Here is a 15,715-nt window from a genome sequence, read left to right as displayed (position 1 = left end):
GGTCTTATGGTCCTCTCTACCTGCATACCCTTAAGCTGCAGTGTGACCCCATCTATAAACATGCTATCCACAAAACTCTCAACCTTACAAGTGAAGAAAACTAAAACCTAAAGCTCAAGCTGCTGTAGCTGATAACATTTCCTGCACTCGTGATTGTCCAGGACATGAAAAGTGTCCTGGCAATCCCAAATGGTGTGGAGATGCCGGTGTTGGACTGGGGTAAACACAGTAAGAAGTTTAACAACACCAGGTTAAAGTCCAACAGGTTTATTTGGTAGCAAAAGCCACACAAGCTTTCAGAGCTCCAAGCCTCTTCTTCAGGTGAGTGGGAATTCTGTTCACAAACAGGGCTTATAGAGACACAGACTCAATTTACATGAATAATGGTTGGAATGTGAATACTTACAGCTAAGTTTGTATCTTAAAGACTTGATTAGCTGTAAGTATTCGCATTCCAACCATTATTCATGTAAATTGAGTCTGTCTTTATATGCCCTGTTTGTGAACAGAATTCCCACTCACCTGGAGAAGGGGTTTGGAGCTCCGAAAGCTTGTGTGGCTTTTGCTACCAAATAAACCTGTTGGACTTTAACCTGGTGTTGTTAAATCCCACATGGAACAGGATGCACATCCCATAGATCCAAGCTGCCCTATCATGCCTGTAATAATTAGACTATTAAACTTACTACCTAAATAAATAAAGGGTAGAATTTTATGCCGGTGGGACTTCGCGGTCCCGCCAATGTCAATGGACTTTTGAAGACTCGCCACATTTTACGGCCTAGTCCTCGTGGGGCCATAAAAGTCCACCCAAAGATTCATCGGCTACTCACCAATCAGCTGCTTCTCTTGTGCTGGTGCCACTTTCCCTTATTAGGAAGTTAAGTGAAATCACTGATCCACCAAAACAAAGGCACACAAATCTGACATGAATATAACCGTATAAAGGCTTCGTTTGTGGAGGAACATCAGTTATCATGTGAGAATGTATCAATCTGCCTCAGAGAAGTAGACACCTATAATAAAGCTGAGGCATTGGCTGATGCATTGAAAGAGAAAGATGAGAAAGATTGTGCCGTTCTCAAACTCATGACATCCCAAAGTGATTTACGTCTAAGTAAGTACTTTTTGAAGTGTAATTACTGTTGTCATGTAAGATATTTGGCAGCCAGGTTGTGCACAGCAAGTCCCCACAAACAGAATTGTGATAAATAACCAAATCACTTGGTTCAGCCGTTGACGGAGGGATAAATATTCAATTTATTTATTAGTCACAAATAGGCTTACATTAACACTTCAATGAAGTTGAACTGTGAAAATCCCACACTCCGGCTCCTGTTTGGGTTCACTGAGTGAGAAGTTAGCTTGGCCAATGCACCTAACCTGCACGTCTTTCAGACTATGGGAGGAAACTAGAGCACCCGGAGGAAACCCACACGGACACGGAGAGAACGTGCAGACTCCGCACAGGCAGTGATCCAAGTCGGGAATTAAACCCGGGTCCCTGGCGCTGTGAGGCGGCAGTGATAATCACTGTGCCACTGTGCTGCCCAAACATTGGCCAGGGGGAACTCCCAGACTCTTCTTTGAAATAGGGGCACAGACTCTTTTACATCCACCTGAGAGGGCAGAAAGGGCCTTAATTTAACATCCTTTCTGAAAGACGGCACCTCCAACAGCGCAGCATTTCCTCAGTACCACACGGAGGTGTCAGCCTAGAATTTCTGCTACATTCTCTGTAGGGGGGCATGAACCCACAACCTTCTGATTGAGAGAGAAGGATGTTACTACTAAGGCAAGGCTGGGATTTGACTGTTGTATCGTGCATCTGCATTAAAATCACCATCAGCGTAGTGCTCTTGATGAGTGGAGGCAGGGTCACAACTCAGGAAATAGAAGCAGGAGTATGCCCCAGGACCTTCAAGCCTGCCCCGACATTCAATACGGGCAATGGCTGATCTCTGGAAGGAGGGGGACAAAATCCAGGACCACCAGCCCCGTCAAGGCAATCAGTTCAGCTTGATCAGAGTGCATGCACTTGCTTGCACACTCATTGTCAATGCCCCTACAGTAAATAAATAGTTGAGCAATCCTCCACGCTGAGTGATTATAGCATTTCGAACAGTAAATGTGTCCTATACAAGCTTTAAGCATCAAACAAAAGGCGAGGGGAGGTTTGTTTAAGCACAGCACTGTCAAATTTACTGCTCTGACTTTATTGGGCCATTGATAAATTGAGAGTCCTACTCCGACAATCACATCAGACAAGCCCGGTATTTGAACCCAGGAACACCAGTCAAGCTGGAGATTTTGATTAAAGGTGAGTTTTGACATCAGACCTCGGAATTTAACTGGTGGAATTATCATCTCAGTCACAACGGCTGCCGTCTGAAATATAGAACTGAAAAAAATGAAGTCTTTATTGCAACCTTCTCTTCTGCTAATGTATGCAACAACAGAAAAGATTCACCCCGGAGAGAGATTTTTAATTCCTTTGCTGGCAGCTGATTAGCCTCGTAGCTACAATGCCAACTTTGCAACCAGATGGTTTCTGGGTTGAGCTCAAGTCGTACGTGCCACCCAATGCTCCAATCAATCTGCTCCAGATGACAGAGTGTTTCTGTTTGCATTTTTTTTTGTCTGGATTACTGGGCTGAGAGCGGCAGATAATTTTACTGATGGGCTGTGCAGCCAGCCCGGTTACATCTCTCCTGGAGAAAACGTCAACTTGCCTCGGCACAACACGATTAATGCAGCGAAACGTTCCCATTCCTCGATTTCGAGCACTCCAGGCATCAGCTTTATTAAAAACATGCCAGAGAGTGGTCAGAGTACTCGCGAGCATAAACCTGCTTCAGTGCACAGTGCAAACAGAATCCCCATTTCTCAATGCGATGCCTTTCAAGCCCTCGACTCAGCTGGTCACTTTTTAACCTGGACCGCTAGCTCCCTCAAGTGGCCCTGAAGCTCAACATACTTATTTTTTAGTGCATGTAGTTTGAGTAATGTTGTCTGATATAGAGGGAGGCATCCTTTACAGTGGTGATCAATCCATTTTAAATGGAAAATGCTTCCAAAACACATCCATGTTGTAGCCATAAACACACATGCAAAGAATACTGTGTGTTAATTTCTTTTAATTCTTCGAAATGATCAAATTCACGACATATCTGTAGCTACTGACAGAAAGAAGCCAGCAAGATGGGGGGTTGAGCTCAGTCAGGGCAAGTGGTCCCACAGCGTCCGATGAAAAGTTGGTGTTATGAAGATCAGCCGAGGAAAGAATGCAATAGTGTGAAGTCATTCACTGCCTAAGGTCACGCATGAAGAATAAGTCATGAATCACTGAATTAATATTTCAAAGTGTCTTCGAAATGAAGAATACCTCTGCATGTTATCATGAAAAATGAATTATTCCTGGTTTTCGACATTCGTTTGAAAACAAAAGCTTAATGGCATCAAGTTAATTCTCCTACATTCCCCAGATATTTCTCTCTTTGCCATTTTTATTATTGTTTGGAAGAATACCCCCAGGTTCCAACATCAGACTCTCACCAACGTTTACAGATGCACCATGGAAAGCATTCTTTCTGGTTGTATCACAGCTTGGTATGGCTCCTGCTCTGCCCAAAACCACCGGAAAGGGTCGTGAATGAAGTCCAGTCCATCACTCAAACCAGCCTCCCATCCATTGACTCCGTCTACACTTCCCGCTGCCTCGGAAAAGCAGCCAGCACAATCAGGTACCCCATACATACCGGACATTCTCTCTTCCACCTTCTTCCGTCAGGAAAAAGATACAAACCTCTGCGGTCACGTACCAACCGACTCAAGAACAGCTTCTTCCCTGCTGCCATCAGAATTTTGAATGGACCTACCTTATATTAGGCTGATCTTTCTCTAAACCCTAGCTATGGCTGTAACATCATATTCTGCACCCTCTCCTTTCCGTCTCCCCAATGTACTCTATGAATGGTATGCTTTGTCGTATAGTGCGCAAGAAACAATACTTTTCACTGTATACTAGTACATGTGACAATGATAAATCAAATCAGAAATTGAATGAGTGGTGCCTGCATGGGGCAGGTCAGAAAACTGTCCCTCTCCCAGTTGGATGGATTTACTTCCTTCATTAAACTGAAACAAGGCTGGGAAAAGTAACTATCAAATGGCCATGTGCACTATGGAGTGAATGCTTACTTAGTGGATCCTGCACTTCTGAAGCTAGCAGATAGAAATGTCTTATGGTACTCGTGTTTGCACTTTCTTCTGTCAGTTGTTTCTGATTCCCTGGTTTATGGTGCCTGAAGTTCTTTCAATCCCTCGTGGGTTTGTCTGGTAAATCACACCACTAACATCCCATTCCAATTGCGACAATAAACAGCCAACACACATTCTTACAGTTCCAAGGATATCCCATCAGTCACAGCAGATACAGAGACTCCAACAATGCAGTGTCAAATTCTTTACACAAGTCAAGCTGGTAATTGAACAGAACTTACCCTAAAAATGAGTGAAAGTCCACAAGTCAGACCGCTGATGAATATCACAGATCTGTTGTCTCCGAGCTAAACCAACACATTCTACTGCAGAATGCTCTCTCAATCAGCAACTTTTGACAGTCAAAAAAATATAGATAGCTGGAACTGCCCCTGTGACCTGTGATTCAGGGAGCACATTGCAAATTGACAAGTGACACAGAAAATAGCAGCAATTCTACTGGCACACAGTGGAGACAATGAAAAATACTTGGTACAAAGGTATGTTGTGCCTATATTCCAGTAGTTTCCAAACAAGTGAAGGTTATGTTAGAACTGGGTCAAGTTCAGGTATTACAAGAATTAAACTGGAAGTTTTAGACCCCACTGCATGTTTGTAACTGGAATTGATGCCACTGACATTTTTGAAATATTAAGGGTCTGGAGAAGCAATACTAACTGCCATCAATTTTGATTTGATTTGATCTGATTTGATTTATTATTGTCACATGTATTAGCATACAGTGAAAAGCATTGTTTCTTGCACACTATACAGACAAAGCATACCATTCATAGAGAAGGAAAGGAGAGAGTGCAGAATGTAGTGTCACAGTCATAGCTAGGGTGTAGAGAAAGATCGACTTAATATAAGGTAGGTCCATTCAAATGTCTAATGGCAGCAGGGTAGCAGCTGTCAGTTGGTATGTGTCTTCAGACATTTGGATCTTTTTCCCAATGGAAGAAGGTGGAAGAGAGTATGTCCGGTGTGCATGGGGTCTTTTTCCTTGTCTTGCATATGAATGGATGAAATAGGAGCTGAAGTAAGCCCTTCAGCCCCTTGAGCTTGCTCTGCCATTCAGTAAGATCACGGTTGATCTGTTTGTGTTGAGTTCCATGTTCTCCATCTACTGCTGATAACCTTTGGTTCCCATGCTTAACAAGATTCTATCTACTTCCACCTCTAAATCATTCAGTGACCCTCCCTGCACCACTTTCTGAGGCGAATCTGTTGATCCGAAGTAATACCACTGGCAAAGTTGTTCCTGTCATCCTGTAATGATTTCCGCACCATCTGGGCCCTGAGATATAGAAGGCGCAGCTCCTTTCTTTGGTTTCGATGGCTTGTTTCATTCCAGTGCCCAGCCCTCGCACTCAAGCACCATACACAATACTATCGAACTAATTAAATAAAGTTTCAATGGCCCATCTTAGTTGCAACAGAGGGAAAGTTCAATCAATTTAATGCCAAATTAAGTTGAAGATTGCAGAAGAGAAGTCATTAGATACGCGCCATGGATTCCATTTCACAAGCAACTTTAAAAAATGAGGCATAAAATGAGTCTAGTGATTCAAAGTCATTTTGCTGCACGCTTGGGAGCAATGCCATATTGCTCGAATTGAAAACTGCAGAGCAGCATCCAACAGGATACCAAATTCAGAAAATTCTGGAAAATCTCAGCAGGTCTGACAGCATCTGTGGAGGGAGAATAGAGCCAAGGGATTCCTGACTTGAAACGTCGGCTCTATTCTCTCTCTCCACAGATGCTGTCAGACCTGCTGAGATTTTCCAGCATTGTCTGTTTTTGTTTCAGCTTCCAGCATCCGCAGTGTTTTGCCTTTAGGATACCAAATTCATTGGAATGGTTCCAAAATGAGTCCACCAACAAGACGGTTTGGGCGGAATTTTCCTGTCTGGCCCACCATGGGAATCGAAGCGGGCAGGACACAGATCATGCAAAAGGTCTGTTAACCCTCGGGCGGGATTTTCCAGTCTTGGGGCGAGAGGGGCCAGAAAATCCCGCCAGCAATCTTTGAGCAGAGCAAGGGCTTCACAGAAGCAGGACAACAGCTTGGTCTTAAAGCCAACAATTTCATCTGCTTCTGCATCCCACACGGTGTTTTTAAAGGCATTTGTTTAAATCGCAACCGAGTATTCAAAGGAAGGATTCCAAATGACCAACTTTATTCTATAATTTTTGATGGTGTTTACCTTTCCATATTTTGAGCTGCAATTATTACCTAGTTTTCTTTTACTCTTTTATATGATATGGGCGTCACTGGCCAGGCCATTATTTGGTGCCCATCCCTGATTTCCCTTGAACTGAGTGACTTGCTAGGGCCATTTCAGAGTCAGACACATTGTCATGGGTCTGGAGTCACATGTGGTCCAACCCAGGTAAGGAGAACCACTTTCCTTCCCTAAAGGACATTAGTGAACCAAATGGGTTTTTACGGCCATCAATGATAGTTCTATGGACACCATTGTTGAGGCTAGTTTTATATTTCAGATTTTGTGAACTGAATTTAAATTTCACCAATTGGCATGGTGTAATTTTTGAACTCACGTCTGGGCTGCTGGATCACTCGTCCAATGGCATTATCACTATGTCTCCATCTGCCCTACAGTGTACCATATTGACTCAGATTTGTGTGGTCTAGCAATGAGCCCAAAACCAACATAGCGATGAGGACCGTCAGAGGATACAGCAGGATGTAGATCGGTTGGAGACTTAGGCAGATGGAGTTTAATCTGAACAAGCGTGAGGTAATGCATTTTGGAAGGTCTAATACAGATGGGAAATATACAGTAAATGGCAGAACCCTTAAGCGTATTGATAGGCAGAGGAATCTGGGTGTACATGTACACAGGTCACTGAAAGTGGCAATGCAGGTGGAGAAGGTAGTCAAGAAGACATACGGCATGTTTGCCTTCATTGGCCGGGGCATTGAGTTTAAAAATTGACAAGTCATATTACAGCTTTTTAGAACCTTAGTTAGGCCACACTTGGAATATAGTTCAATTCTGGTTGCCACGCTATCAGAAGGATGTGGAGGCTTTGGAGAGGGTACAGAAAAGATTTACCAGGATGTTGCCTGGTAAGGAGGGCATTAGCTATGAGGAGAGGTTGGAGAAACTTGGTTTGTTCTCACTGGAACAATGGAGGTTGAGGGGCGACCTGATAGAAGTCTACAAGATAATGGGAGGCATGGACAGAGTGGATAGTCAGAAGATTTTTCTCAGGTTGGAAGAGCCAATTACTAGGGAGCATAGGTTTAAGGTGTGAGGGACAAGGTTTAAAGGAGATGTATGAAGGAAGTTTTTTACACAGAGGATGGTGGGTGCCTGAAACTCGCTGCCAGGGGAGGTAGTGGAAGCAGATACAATAGTGACTTTTAAGGGGCATCTTGACAAATACATGAATGGGATGGGAATAGAGGGATATGGTCCATGGAAGGATAAGGGGTTTTAGTTCAGTCGGGCAGCATGGTCGGTGCAGGCTTGGAGGGCCGAAGGGCCTGTTCCTGTGCTGTAATTTTCTTTGTTCTTTGTTCTATAAATTAGGATCATAAAAATAACAGGCACAAGTTATACAGAAGTGCAAGCAATATCCAATTGTGTGTGAAATCGTATGTGCATGCAACCTTTGCTTCTCAAAAAAGGCAGTAAACAGATGTTCAATTTTATGCAGCAGAATCCATGTATTTATGGTCCAGCATTTTCATGTCATTTTATCTTTGCAGGGAACAATTCTTGGATTTGAGCATTCATGAGAAGTGGCCAGAAATAGACAGTAACATCGGAACTCTGCCCATACACAGAATAAGACAGAAATCCAAAAACTGGTGTCAGCAACATTTCTTCAGAGGGTGCATTGTCGATCCATCTCCTGACTGCAATCAATGGGAAATTCATGAAGTGATGAGAATTTCCACTTCTGTACTATTAGAGTTGATTTGATGTTGCCTGCAATGGAACATTTAAGTTATGAAGAGAGGGTTGGGATGTTTTCGTTGGAGCAGAGGAGACTGAGCGGTGACCTGGTTGAGGTGTTCAAGATTCTGAGGGGTATGGACAGAATGGATAAGAAGCAGCTGTCCCTCTTAGTTGAAGGATCAGTCACAAGAGGACATAGGTTCAAGGTGAGGGGCAGGAAGTTTAGAGGGAATTTGAGGAAAAACCTTTTTACCCAGAGGGTGGTGACAAACAAACAAAAATGAACAAAGAACATTACGGCACAAGAACAGGCCCTTCGGCCCTCCAAGCCTGCGCCAATCATGTTTAACTATTGTGGTGAACCATCGTTGGTTACCACTGTGGGGTTATTCCAATGTTACTGTTGGGTTAGGGTGTTGCCACTGTGGGGGTTGTTATAATGTTGTTGGGTTAGGGTGTTTACACTGTGGGATTAATATACCTGTGGTGGATGTTGTTATGGCACATCCCGGTCGGGCCCCGCCTCCTGGGGAGAGGTATAAGACCCTCTGCTCAGGCGGGACCCCTCCAGTCTGGATTGGTGTACTCGCGTTAGATAGTTCCATTGTTTGTCAATAAAAGCCTTCAATCGCTGAAGCCTTGTACCTCGTGCTTGATTGTCGCGCATCAATTTTATTGACAAACACAAAACTCTCGACAGTAAAGAGAGTATGGAGCAAATGCTGAAACCAGAGCGTCTGACGCTGGACCCACATGCGGTCGGTGCCTCTAACACCTTCGACCACTGGTTGAAGTGTTTCGAGGACTACCTGGCGGCCTCTGCAGCAGTTACTACGGACGACGACAAACTCCAGGTCCTCCACGCGAGGGTAAGCAACACGGTCTATCTTGCGATTCGTGCGGCCACCACTTACCCGAGGGCCATCGAGCTCTTGAAGAAACGATACACGAGACCACCCAACGAGATTCACGCTCGTTACCTCCTCGCTACACGACGTCGGCAGTCGGGCGAAACCATGGAGGACTACGCCAATGAGCTCTTGCAGCTTGCCAGGGGCTGCGACTGCAAAGATGTGTCGGCTGAGCAATATATGTACGACCTCGCCCGAGATGCGTTCGTAGCAGGGGTAGGGTCCTCGTACATCCGGCTTAAGCTATTGGAGAAAGGGGGTTCGTGACAGGGGGTATAGGAGCGACAGGAGTTGCTACGTCCCCTGCGGGCGCCAGGTCTCGAATCGAGACCGTGTCCTCTCGCCCATCAGGATATGCCACATAGGCATACTGAGGGTTGGCGTGGGGGAGTTGGACCGGTTCGACCAAGGGGTCGGACTTGCGGGCCTTCACATGTCGCCGCAGAAGGACGGGTCCTGGGTACGTCAACCAGGCTGGTAAGGAGATCCCCGAGGACGACTTCCGAGGGAATGAGAACATCCTCTCGTGGGGAGTAGCATTGGTTGCCATACACAGGAGGGAGCGAATGGAATGAAGCGCATTTGGAAGGACCTCCTGCCAACGGGAGACTGGAAGGCCCCTGGACTTCAGCGCCAATAGGACAGCCTTCCAGACTGTAGCATTCTCCCTGTCCACCTGTCCGTTACCCCTAGGGTTGTAGCTCGTGGTTCTACTAGAGGCAATCCCGTATGAGAGCAGGAATTGCCTCAAGTCGTTACTCATGAACGACGAGCCCCTGTCGCTATGTATGTAGCAGGGGTACCCGAACAGGGTAAAAAGATCACTGAATGCCTTAATCGCTGTGGCAGTCGACGTGTCCGCACAGGGGACAACAAACGGGAACCGGGAGTATTCATCTATGATATTGAGAAAATAGACATTCCGGTCCGTTGAGGGAAGGGGGCCCTTAAAATCCACACTCAGCCTCTCGAAGGGGCGAGTGGCCTTGACCAATTGTGCCCAGTCCGGTCGATAAAAGTGCGGTTTGCATTCCGCGCAAATCCGACAGCTTCTCGTTACTGACCTGACATCCTCCACCGAGTAGGGCAGGTTGCGGGCTTTTATGAAGTGGTAGAGTCGAGTGACTCCACAATGACCTGTGCCATCCTGGAGTCACTCGACTCTACCACTTCATAAAAGCCCGCAACCTGCCCTACTCGGTGGAGGATGTCAGGTCAGTAACGAGAAGCTGTCGGATTTGCGCGGAATGCAAACCGCACTTTTATCGACCGGACCGGGCACAATTGGTCAAGGCCACTCGCCCCTTCGAGAGGCTGAGTATGGATTTTAAGGGCCCCCTTCCCTCAACGGACCGGAATGTCTATTTTCTCAATATCATAGATGAATACTCCCGGTTCCCGTTTGTTGTCCCCTGTGCGGATACGTCGACTGCCACAGCGATTAAGGCATTCAGTGATCTTTTTACCCTGTTCGGGTACCCCTGCTACATACATAGCGACAGGGGCTCGTCGTTCATGAGTAACGACTTGAGGCAATTCCTGCTCTCATACGGGATTGCCTCTAGTAGAACCACGAGCTACAACCCTAGGGGTAACGGACAGGTGGAGAGGGAGAATGCTACAGTCTGGAAGGCTGTCCTATTGGCGCTGAAGTCCAGGGGCCTTCCAGTCTCCCGTTGGCAGGAGGTCCTTCCAAATGCGCTTCATTCCATTCGCTCCCTCCTGTGTACGGCAACCAATGCTACTCCCCACGAGAGGATGTTCTCATTCCCTCGGAAGTCGTCCTCGGGGATCTCCTTACCAGCCTGGTTGACGTACCCAGGACCCGTCCTTCTGCGGCGACATGTGAGGGCTCGCAGGTCCGACCCCTTGGTCGAACCGGTCCAACTCCTCCACGCCAACCCTCAGTATGCCTATGTGGCATATCCTGACGGGCGAGAGGACACGGTCTCGATTCGAGACCTGGCGCCCGCAGGGGACGTAGCAACTCCTGTCGCTCCTATACCCCCTGTCACGAACCCCCTTTCACTTCTTTCTTCCCCAGACGTGGCGCGGTCAGCACCGGGACCAGTGCATAACAGTTATACTCCCATGTACAGCTTGCCTGAGACTCGGAGATCGGCGCCACCACAGAAGGTTCCAGGATCCCCTGCACCACCGCCTCACCAGGGTCAACCGGCCCGGGAGTCCTCGAGGGGACAGCCGGACGCTGTTTTGGAGAGTACGCCACCGCAAGCACCTGCTCCGGTGTCGCAACCGGTGTTGAGGAGATCACAGCGACGGTGCGGTCCTCCAGACCGTCTGGACTTGTGAATTTTGTATATATGTGACCTGTTTTCGCACCCCGCCGGCCTTTGTTTTTAAAGGAGGGGTGAATGTGGTGAACCATCGTTGGTTACCACTGTGGGGTTATTCCAAAGTTACTGTTGGGTTAGGGTGTTGCCACTGTGGGGGTTGTTATAATGTTGTTGGGTTAGGGTGTTTACACTGTGGGGTTAATATACCTGTGGTGGATGCTGTTATGGCACATCCCGGTCGGGCCCCGCCTCCTGGGGAGAGGTATAAGACCCTCTGCTCAGGCGGGACCCCTCCAGTCTGGAATGGTGTACTCGTGTTAGATAGTTCCATTGTTTGTCAATAAAAGCCTTCAATCGCTGAAGCCTTGTACCTCGTGCTTGATTGTCACGCATCAACTATCGAAACCAACCGCTTATATCCCTCTATTCCCCGTTTGTTCACATGCCTATCAAGATAAGTCTTAAATGTGGCTAACGTAACTGCCTCAACCACCTCACTTGGTAGTGCATTCCAGGGCCCCTCCACCCTCTGTGTAAAAACCTACCCCCGCACATCTCCACTGACCCTTTCCCCCCTTATCTTGAACTTGTGCCCCCTTGTAATTGTCACTGACGGTCTGGAATGCGATGCCTGGGAGGGTGGTAGAGACAGGATGCCTCAAACTCTTTACAAAGTACCTGGTTGAACACTTGGCACTTCATAACATTCAAGGCTATGCGCCAAGTGCTGGTAAATGGGATTAAGTGCAAGTTCAGATGCAGACTCGATGAGCCAAAGGGCCTCTTCTGCACTGTATGATTCTATGATTCTATGATTTAAATACTGCGTTAATGATTAGACCATGTTGGCTGAGGTGTAACTGTATTCTTAACAGTGTAGAAGAGTTAGAAACCCTACAGTACAGAAAGAGGCCATTCGGCCCATCGAGTCTGCACCGACCATAATCCCACCCAGGCCCTACCCCCATATCCCTACATATTTTACTCGCTAATCTCTCTAACCTACGCATCCCAGGACACTAAGGGGCACGGCAGCACAGTGGTTAGCACTGCTGCTTCACAGCTCCAGGGTCCCAGGTTCGATTCCCGGCTTGGGTCACTGTCTGTGTGGAGTTTGCACATTCTCCTCGTGTCTGCGTGTGTTTGCTCCAGTTTCCTCCCACAGTCCAAAGATGTGCGGGTTAGGTTGATTGGCCAGGTTAAAAAATTGCTCCTTAGAGTCCTGGGATGTGAAGGTTAGAGGGATTAGTGGGTAAAATATGTGGGGGTAGGGCCTGGGTGGGATTGTGGTCGGTGCAGACTCGATGGGCCGAATGGCCTCCTTCTGCACTGTAGGATTTCTATGATTTCAATTTTAGCATGGCCAATCAACCTAACCCGCACATCTTTGGACTGTGGGAGGAAACCAGAGCACCCGGAGGAAACCCATGCAGACATGAGGAGAATGTGCACACTCCACACAGACAGTGACCCAAGCCGGGAATCGAACCCAGGTCCCCGGAGCTGTGAAGCAGCAGTGCTAACCACTGTGCTACCGTGCCGCCCGAATAATAACTTTAAAATTACCACTAAACATCCTCAATGTTTATAAAAGTTTAAAGTTTATTTATTAGTGTCACAAGTAGGCTTACATTAACACTGCAATTAAGTTACTGCGAAAATCCCCTAGTCACCACACTCTGACGCCTGTTTGGGTACACTGAGGGAGAATTTAGCACGGCCAATGCACCTAACCAGCATGTCTTTCGGACTGTGGGAGGAAACCAGAGCACCCGGAGGAAACCCACGCAGACACAGGGAGAACATGCAAACTCCACACAGACAGTGACCCAAGCCGGGAATTGAACCCGGGTCCCTGGCTAACCACTGTGCCACCCGTGTCACCCCAATGACCCTGAATTTTATATCTGTGGAATGTCAACTTTCTCCACTGTGTTAATTAAAAATCCACATTTTAATTTTTTTTAAGTTTGTTTACATTTACTTTAGATTCCATTTTAATCCAGTTACATTCATCTATTTTATTTTATTTACATTAGAAGTGAAGAGCTTTGAAATTCCCGGATTGCCGTTGTGTGAATACGTCAACGTGATAGGCTGCTTACTTGCTTCCTGACTTCACTGCTACTGCCCACCAAAAGACCTCCTTGAACTTGGCACCTTGGCACCATTTACCCTACTATCACAGAAATCACCAGATCTTCACGGGCAGTTTTCTTCTGAGTTCAGGGATGAGCACCAGTGTTTTACCACTGACTGCGAAATCTAGCCAATGCTTTTGTATACGTGACTGATGCGAACAGTAGCCCAAAGAATATATCAACAGAAGCAATCATTGGCGGTTCTACATTATTCACAGCTGTTCCTTGCAGCGTTCTTGCAAAGGTCAGTACCATTGAGGAGCTTTGTGTTTGCGCAACAAAGTCCTTGGAGGTTTTTTTTCATTAGACTTTCCATTACTGCACAGGAAGGGGCATTGTTTCGGCATATACCATCTTTTACTGTTGTTATTTAGCCTGGCAGCCAGCGTGATAATAATCAGTCGCGTTTTTTTGGAATAACTACACGGGAAAGCTCCAAAGGTCATGAAGCCCCCTTTAATTGATAATGAACAACAACAAGGGTCTCGAAAAATGGCTCCAATTATAAACATATTTTTGACTTCCCTCCAGAACCTTATTCTTGATATTTTTCCAGCCAAAATATATTGTAAATTTCGTGGTCAGCATAAGCAAACCCAGGATTTCTTCTGACTTAGAACTGAAAGCAAACCCTTGGGAACTTGAGAAGTGTTCAGACATAACTAATGATATAGGGGAACAAAACGTCCATTAAAGACTCACACCTCTTTATAACTTGCGTACATGAAATAATTAGAGGCAGTGATTAAATGTTGTTTTAATCTTAGGTTTGAGCACAGCTAAGATTGAATCTCAAGTCCTGACGCACACTGCTGTCAACTTCACATATTATATAAAAGCATCTGTTTTGCAAATCATCTATTATTGCAGATATTTAAATATAGGCCCTGTACCTTGGGGCGATTTAGGCCTCGGGCTGTCTAGAATGTATTCTGAATGTGATCAATCCACTACTGTCTTTTCCTATCAAACCAAACAACTAACAGACCGCAACTGCATCTCTCCTCTGGCCAAATTCTTATTGTATTTCCTGCTAGACTGAGCCAAGAGCCCTTCTCAGCAGCGCCCAAATCCCTTTGATGAACAAAACCTTTAATCACTTAATGAGGAGAGGGAATTGTGTTTAACTGTGAATTGCAATGACCTATTGTGCAGGAGGCTAGAAGAATTGATGAAAAGATTTCACTGCCCGCAATCCCAGTCCAAATGCCCTGTTATCACGGTCTTGGCAACCTAAAAGGTTAAAGGTAGAAAATTTGACAAAATGGGCAAATTTGCTTCACAAAGTAACATTGTACTGATCAATCTTACTTTCAATATCCCCGGTGCATTAATGTGGCTGAACCTTAAGTGACCTTACATTAATTACAATGCAAATGCATTATCATCGTCCTGAGGGTCACCATTAACCAGAAACTGAGCTGGGCCAGCCACATAAACACTGTGGCTACAGAAACACATCCGAGGCTGGGAATTCTGACTTCCCAAAGCCTGTCCACCGCACAAGGCCCAATTAAGTCAGGAGTATGATTGAATACTCTCCGCTTGCCTGGATGAATCCAACTCCAACAACACTCAAGAAGCTCAAAAGAACCCAATCTTGGGCGTCCCATCAAACACCAACAGCATCCACTTCCTCCACAACTAACGCACAATGGCAGCTGCCATACCATTTACAAGATGCACTACAGAAACTTCATGAAGGCTCCTTCAACAGCACCTTAAACTTTCCAAAACCATGACCTCTGCCATCTTGAAGGACAAGGGCAGCAGATGCATGGGAGCACCACCACCTACAAGTTCCCCTCCAAGCCACATACCACCCAGACTCGGAACTATATCGCTGTTTCTTCACTGTCGCTGAGTCAAGATCCCTTCCTCCCAGCACTGTGAGTGTATCTACACCACAGGAACTCCGGCGGTTCAAGAAGTCAATTCACCACTACCTTCTCAAGTGCAATTAGAGATGAACAATAAAAATGCTGGCCTAGCCAGAAACGGCCACATCCCAAGAAAGAATAACAAAATAACCCCAGTTTACAACTTTGCTATTTCGAGCACAAGAGAAATTACCTCCCTTTCCCCTCCCTCCTTCTTACCGGCAGGAGAGTGTGTAAATAAAAACTTAATTAGTTAGCATCTAGTTGCTGAATATACCATGCATTATATCAGT

The sequence above is a fragment of the Mustelus asterias genome, chromosome 12, assembly GCF_964213995.1.
Source record: "Mustelus asterias chromosome 12, sMusAst1.hap1.1, whole genome shotgun sequence".
Taxonomy (NCBI): domain Eukaryota; kingdom Metazoa; phylum Chordata; class Chondrichthyes; order Carcharhiniformes; family Triakidae; genus Mustelus; species Mustelus asterias.
This window is presented reverse-complemented; position numbering follows the sequence as displayed.